We start from the raw sequence: 6,671 nt of genomic DNA, 5'->3' as shown, positions 1-6,671 counted from the left end.
TGTCCAGACTCCAAGCTTCCATGGCTTCCATGTGAGACTATCATACTCTCATGTTGGAGCATCCTCATGTTGGGACATCCTCAGGACTAAGGTTGGGTCAGATTGAACCGGCGGAAGAAACAAGCCTTCCAAAATCTTCCGCCGCCTAGTGTGAACAGTGTGGAGGAGGAAAAGTGAAAAAGTGAAGGGGGCTGAGAGAGGCCATCAACTCTTCCGAGGGGGGGGGGGGGGGGGGGGGGGGGGAAGAAAAATGGAGGGCTCGGCGGAAGAGTGCCTCAAACTCCAACCAATTAAATTTCGCCATGGAGAATCGACGCCCCTTTCCATTTTTCTTCCGTCGCCTAGTCTGTACCCACCCTAAGTCATGAACCGCGGTCTGATTCATGCAGCAATTTTACCCCCTCGTTGGGCTTATAAGGGGAGGCAATATGAACTCCAAGTTTCCATGTTTGAGCTCTAAGCTTGTGGGTGCACACATGAGTGTGTGTGTAGTGTTAGAAAATAACCGAGGTCGAGTGTATTTTAACCGGCTGAAATCCTAAAATCTTGGTTAGATTCTGAGCTTGCCTTGAAGAAAACCGGGAAATTTTCACAAGTTTTAGTGTAATTACCGGCAAAAGCTTCAAATTTTGACCTAAAAATCGAGCGAGTTTCAATTTTTCCCTTATTTTCTTTGGTTAGGAAAATTTTATTTTTCTAGCCCTGTGTGTGTGTGTGTGTGTGTGTGTGTGTGTGTGTGTGAGAGAGAGAGAGAGAGAGAGAGAGAGAGAGAGAGAGAGAGAGAGAGAGAGAGAGAGAGAGAGAGAGAGAGAGAGAGAGAGAGAGAGAGATGGGTCCCTCTTGCTTGCGCACCTCAACTGGTTGCACAATGTTGAGCCATGCTTCAAAACCCTCACCCTACATTAAGGTTTCTTACACACTTTCCGGCCAAGTGTGGGTACCACGTGCATAAGCTCAGATAGCTGCCAGGTGAAGAAAAGTGATTTTATGTAGCAGACGCGAGGTTGGGCTCCAAAACCCAAGTGCTTCCAAGGCATTGACTCTTCGTAAAAGAACGAATGCATAACCAATAATAAATGTTGTAGTTGGTAATAGCTCTTTTTACAAGTGTGTAAAGGATTACCCGCCCACTCAAAAAGGGGATGGACAGGCACACCTTGGTGTGTACAAGCCCTCCTCAATAAACCTGCAGCAAGAAACGGTTTGACTCCCTAATCGGGTGGTCTTTTACTCCCTCGCTGAAAACACACGCTACAACCTGTCAAAAGTGGCCTTGATCCATGCGGGGAGTGGTTGAAGCATGCCCAAACAAAAATGTTGCAGCTCTCTACGGGTCATTCAATGGCTCCTCCTGCAAACGCATGACTATGGGGCAGAGATGATGCTTTTTGAGGGCCCTCCAAAGGTTTATTCAAAGGGCCAATGGGGAATCCCTCTAAGTGATTCGTTGTATGTCTACACTAGATGGATCTCTTAGAGGGATCTGTGTGTTGATGATTTTTGCACCATCTAAGAAGTGCCATTGATCTCTAGTTACCCTTTGAGTGCTAACCTATGGTGTGTTAGGTCCTCATTCGATCCCAAGTTGCCTTGCTGCTTTGCACTAAGTGGGTTAGGCAGTGTGTGTGGGGGGGCCATGTCGACTACACCCTGGGCCTTAAAGGTTGCCCTCATCGGGGGCCTTCTACGCTCCTTGAGCGGGGCACGAATGGATATTGTTGTGACTCACGAGGGTCTCCAATACCATGATATTCAATATTGCTCTATTAGTTGTTGAATAGCGGAAGAACCATTGATATTTGCATTTTAGAGTATTGTCGATCCTTGCTTGAGGCATTCAAGGCTTAGAACTTCGAAGTAGCACGACGATTGTGGGCTTTACCGGGAGGCTTGAGGGCTCGTGATTCATCATTAAACTGACATGGTTTCAAGCAATTCTTCTTATGCAAAGGTGGCCTCAAGAGAAAAGACTAAGGGCGCCACAGCAGGGTCAGTGGTCAGGACACTGAAAGAGGGGGAAGGGGCCTAGCACCCAAACTTCATTGGGCCTATGCAAAATGACACCTCATGCATGAAGTTGGCGGAGCTAAAAGAGGCGAAAAATGCAACTGGAGATTGAATTTCAGTGATATACGGTAGCCTAGCACAAGGGGAATCCGAGCCTAACGAGAGATCCTTCGAGGAGAAAAATGCATCATCCACCATCATGGACTTTGCCAAAGGTGACAAGGCTTTCCATGCTTTAAAGAAGACCTTGCAGCAGCGGGTGGAGATTGAGAATGCATGCACATTGGTCGTCCCGCCAATGTTGATCAATAGGCAGCTTGCCGAGTTGATCGAAACAACGTTGATATTTGGTTTCCTGGACAGGGTACCAGCAAAGACTGAACTCATCGATTGGCTTTATAGCCGGAGAGTTCTAAACCACGGCGTCTCAATAGATTTTGTACAATGTGTAACAAAAGGGGTGTACATAACTCAGTTTAACGGCCCTACAGCAGTATCAAAAATTATGGCCTAAAGCCCACTTTATCTCAACAGACCGACAATATGTGTGATCCCATGGGATTCATCATTTGAAACCCCAGATACTTTGAAGGACCTATGCCCGGTATGAGTTTAGTTTATCAACCTTCCAATATGGCTTTGTGGTAATTTAAAAGACCTAGCCAACACATTAGGAGCCCCGTTGTTTGTCCCCTATAACAAAAAGATTGGTAGCGTTGCGAACAAGGTATGCATCTACCGAGACAGTCGAAAGCCGCAACCAAAAAATTTGGTTGTAAATGTGGGGGCCGGCCTTAAGGTTATTCCTCTAAAATTCAACACATTCTTTGGAGCATGCTATAAATGCAACGTCTTTGGTCACTTCGCAAGAGCTTGCCTAGGTAACTTGACCATTAAGGCAGATCCTAAAAGCGGAGAGAAAGCCAATTATGGAAGTGGAAAAATCCCCTCAGGGGGATAGTGACAGTTCAGGGAAGGACACATTATCTAGTGACAATTGGGCTTCGAAAATCATGTTAACTTAGGATGGCATTCTTATTGTTTGTCTTATATTGAGTCATGGGCCGAGCTTGTTTGTCCTATAGGCGCATGGTCAGTGATTGGGTGATTGCCGACGAGAGGTGCACCATAAACTTTACAAGATTAGGTTTATATGTTTAGACCTGTCAAATAGGGACGCCCATGTGCGAAAGGGATGGACCCACAGATAAGCCATTGTAAACCTAAAACTCTCTCATTCTCATGTGTGCAATATACAGAGTGCTCTTGCTCCATCTCCTTCTCCATCGTGTTCTTATGCCTGTGAGAGAGTGTGAGTGAGTGAGAGAGAGAGAGAGAGAGGGAGAGAGTGCATGATCTAGCATTGTGTGTTGGCACTGGGAGCGGCGAGGCTGTTGAGCCAGCGGGCTCCCTCTTCATTGGAGTGTGAGACTCCCTTGTGGATGGCGACACAGTAAGGTGAGTGACACAATGTACGCATCTGCACACGACACATAGCAAGGCCCGTACACTTGACATTTTTGGCATCATTGCCGGGGAACTACTATGTACCAAGCTCCAGTTGCACTATGTGTTGTTGTTAGATGTTACAGCCATAAGCACACGATGGAGAAGGAGATGGAGTGAGGGAGAGGGAGAGAGTGCTTGATCGAGCATTGTGTGTTGGCACTAGCGGTGGGGAGGCGGTTGAGCAGCAGCAACGAACTCACTCTTTACTGTAGCACGAGACTCCCTTGTGGATGGTGACATAGTAAGATGAGTGACACAATGTCTGCATCTGCACACAACACATAGCAAGGCCCCTGTACTTGAGATTTTTGGCCTCATTGTCGGGGAACTACTGTGTGTCAAGCTTGTAAAGAATGGGGACTAGAGCATGCCACTTTCCACCCACTCGTGCCCTATATAGGCCCTGCCCAGCTAATAGTAGGGACCCCCTATACTGCATTCTGTCGTGGCCCTTGGCCTACCCGGTCTTACCCTAGGGCTGACATTACTCCCCCCTTGGAGAAGTGTTTTCATCCTCAAAAACAAAAGTGGTTGTATCTTCTTAAGAACACTAGTGTTTTCCATAGTGGCATCCTTCATGGATCCAGCTGTTCATTTGACTGGACACGATTTAGTAGGAGGTTCAATGAAATCAAGAGTAACATCTTGATTTTCCACATTGTTGTTCCTTTGCAACTGTTTTGTGTAACCGGCCCATATCTAACATAGCGAATAAACTCACTTGATATACTAAATGAGTTATCACAATGAGGAGGTGTCACAAAGAATACCTATTCTCACTTTCCATGAAAGTAATATGCTGATGTAACTCATCAGCAAAACTTAAGTCCTAGACTTGTCATCTTATCATAGTAAACAACCCCACCAGAACTAGTGTCAAGGTTGAAAACCCGACTTAAACTTAGTCGCAAACATGCTTTACGTTATGGTAAGCAAACTCCAACTAGAGTGACACATGCTTTCTAAATGGATTGCTTGGTGCTAATGTACGGGCTTTGCATATCCTTTAGCACAACATTACACTTGTAATTTTCCTATCCTCTTTGGATAAATGACAATACTAAGGTGTATTTTCCCATTGTTTAGAGTCAGTCTTCCAAAATGATTGGTAAACAAGGATCACAGTGCCGTACAACATATATGAGGAATCATCAATGTTATAACCATCTTGGGTAACTTGAAATATCCACAAGCACCCAACCCAAGCCATGACCTCTATTGGTGATTGTTTGATCGATGTCATGAATGTGCATGCCGCTCCAAATCAGCCTTTACTAAACACTAGGACCCATAACACCTAGTGTGCATGCATTTAGCAAAAACAGCTCCGAACTTGCATATCCATGATCATACTTGCCAATACTTATGGCAAATATGATGCTTGTAATGGAAACTCCTAGGGCATAACTGCTTCTTGGCCATATACCATCTTGAACGTTGTACAATTAATAGCCACTTTATACGCAGTACGATCAGCCCATAGAGCTGATGCTAGCTTCAAATCCCAATATGTGCAATGAGCCTCTATCGTCTTGGTCAAGATATGAATTAAAGTCTTGTTAGTACTCTCAGCTTGCCTATTTGCTTGTGTATAACAGGGGTTTACACAAGAGATTACCTGCATGGAGGATCTCTTAATCTATTAATGTCATGCCATGAATTAGTTGCTTGATAGCTAGGCCATGCCTACTTGCTACCTATAAAAACTATCATTGGGATTGGCCGCACCTTGTGCATAGAGCCAATAATGTAAAGTGCTCACCGTTGTATACATATACAATGATCGTAAGCCCATCTACTAGCCTCAATTCTTCTTGGACAAAGTAGCTAATGTTTATTGTGGAAGCGTAAACAATGATGGAGTGGACATACTTCCATCTTATTTGCATGCCATGCATGCATATCAAGAAAATAGATTGATAAGCCCTTGGCTTCAATGACAGTCTCAACCTTGTGAGCTACTGCTATACGTGCCTTGCATGATGACACATGCATTGATACATCACAGTGCATCATTGCCAAGCTTAAACTTTGAGCTTATATTCACTTAGTGCCAAATATGTGTGCCATTAATCCTTGATTTGAAGTCAATGGATAGTACCTTGGTACAAAATAGAAGCCTTGCTTCACATGAAGGTTGACAAAGCACTTTGTTTTGCACTATAGAGAAATATTTTACAAATAAAATGTTAAATTACAAAAAAAACAAGTATAACTGGGAATGTACTAACCTTGTTGCCTCTCTGAGAGCGGTTGTCTTTGCTTGAAGCTAGCTCCTAGCCTTTTATGCTGAGAAATTTAGAATTGTGGGATGTACCTTGTATGCCTTCGAGGCTTGGTTCATATCGACCTTCAATAAAAAACAGGTGGACATGCTACCAGGATTTCCCAAGTTCGTATGCTACTAACATATTTCAAACTTTGGAAATTTCTAGGCCAAATGCCCTAAAGTGAAGCCTTGCTTTGCAAAAGTTCATCTACACGATGAGACAAACGGAACTTGAGTGCTCTTAGCTAACAAGTGCTCTATATCAAAGCAAAAGAGAATCAACCTTGTCAAACTTCATAGAGAATCAGCCTTGCCAAACCATACAACTTATTAAGAATCACAAGAATGAGCTATGAAATTTTATCTCAAGTGCCACATTGTGCTTAACCAAAGCAACATTTGCTTGGCAAGTTGGCATTGTAGAAAATCTTGCAAGAGTGAATAAGTTCAACATTGAAACTTAAATTTATTATACTTACCAATGTTCTGTAACCACCATTGTTGACATCAAAAGTCGTAGCATCATGTGGCATGCTTGTGCTTCAATGTACTTCGTGTACTTATTTTACCAGCACTCTGGCAAGCTGTAATTGCTTTGGAGTGATTATGCATCGAATGCATATACATAGATATGTAGCCGGCTCCTTGAAGCCTTGCTTTTCCCCTCTGCTTGATAGCACAAGGAGGACATATCAAAGAAATAGAGGCCCACAAAATCTATGGCCAACCAAATTTATGGAGCCATGCTCCATAGAGTGAACATGTACTGTGATGTACTGTTGATTTTCAACCTTATTGAAGAGGACATTGTACTGGAAGCAAAAAAATAACTACAATAATGGCACAAAAAAAAGTGTACCTGAGTCACCAAATATTGATGGCATGC

General features: G+C 43.7%; 1 protein-coding gene across 3 annotated transcripts in view; it reads right to left on the bottom strand.

The window, feature by feature from the left end:
- LOC147446492 (uncharacterized) overlaps positions 1 to 5 on the bottom strand; it is a 2,319-nt gene extending 2,314 nt beyond the window's left edge. For 2 of the 3 annotated variants that reach the window (XM_086525703.1, XM_086525705.1), the window contains exon 1: positions 1 to 4. This exon is cut by the window's left edge. The gene's annotated coding sequence lies outside the window, so the exon portion shown is untranslated. The other variant, XM_086525704.1, reaches the window with a different exon arrangement.
- Between the last annotated feature and the right edge of the window lie 6,666 nt (positions 6 to 6,671).

The sequence above is a fragment of the Adiantum capillus-veneris genome, chromosome 12 (genome assembly GCF_014529385.1).
Source record: "Adiantum capillus-veneris isolate H3 chromosome 12, ASM1452938v2, whole genome shotgun sequence".
Taxonomy (NCBI): Eukaryota; Viridiplantae; Streptophyta; class Polypodiopsida; order Polypodiales; family Pteridaceae; genus Adiantum; species Adiantum capillus-veneris.
This window is presented reverse-complemented; position numbering and strand designations above follow the sequence as displayed.